We start from the raw sequence: 995 nt of genomic DNA on the forward strand, positions 1-995 counted from the left end.
CCCTTCAAAACGCTGCATTTCCGGCTGACCCAGGCCCTGAAGACACTGAGGCACGCTCAGAAAGCAAAGTGTCACCACGTGTTCCGGGGTGTGCATGATGTCCGGTTCCAGGCACGGCGTGGCCAGAGGGTCCGGTTTGGTCAATTCACATCGACATCGCTGAGCAAAGAGGTTGCCCAAAAATACGGAACAGACACGATATTCGAGGTTCGCACATGCCACGGTGTGGACATCCAGGCTTTTTCCTTCTATCTGAGCAACCGAGAGGTGCTGATCCCGCCATACGAAACCTTTGAGGTGACCAAAGTCACCCAGAATGGGAAGCGGGCATGGATCAGTCTCCGCTCCACCGGGACCTACAGCAAACACAACTGCGCATGGCTGTGAGGTAACGGCACAGGGGACAGTCTGGGGTGATGGGGACACACACTGTGGCCTTGGGGACAGCCATGATATGGCACAGGGGGGTATGGGGACAGGGACAGGGTCAACCACTGTGTGTGGGCGGGACAAGGACACCCGCAGCGAGGGACCAAGACAGAGACACCCAGTGCTGGGAACACCCAATATGGAGACAGGGGACACACATGATAGGACACAGGGGGTGAGGACACTCCCTGCCACCTGTGGGAACACTCACTGAGAGTTTGGGGTGAGGACCATCCAGTGCTGGGAGACCAGGTCTGGGAACACCCATTGTGGGCACGGGGGCAAGAACGTCCATGACAGGGCACAGGGAGGGGGGACCCCACATCTGGGAGGGGACAAGAACAGGAACACCCCTGCCAGGGGAGGACAGAGATGGTGCCCTGCCTGTACCGACCCTGTCCCTCCCCATCAAATGCAGTGCTGTGGGAATGGGCCCTGTGTGCTGGAGGTGCATGCGCCGGGACCCCCATGGCAATCCCTGAACTCCTGTCACCCTCATGGCACCCCCTGACTACCCCTCACCCCTGTCACCCCTAAGCACACCTTGACCCCCTTGGTCTCCCTGA

The 995-nt window shown here is 59.5% G+C and overlaps 1 pseudogene; it reads left to right on the plus strand.

Annotated features, from left to right (window-relative positions):
- LOC102040923 overlaps window positions 1-387 on the plus strand; it is a 757-nt pseudogene extending 370 nt beyond the window's left edge.
- The last annotated feature ends 608 nt before the right edge of the window (window positions 388-995 follow it).

This window comes from Geospiza fortis, unplaced genomic scaffold (genome assembly GCF_000277835.1).
Source record: "Geospiza fortis unplaced genomic scaffold, GeoFor_1.0 scaffold77, whole genome shotgun sequence".
NCBI classification, from domain to species: domain Eukaryota; kingdom Metazoa; phylum Chordata; class Aves; order Passeriformes; family Thraupidae; genus Geospiza; species Geospiza fortis.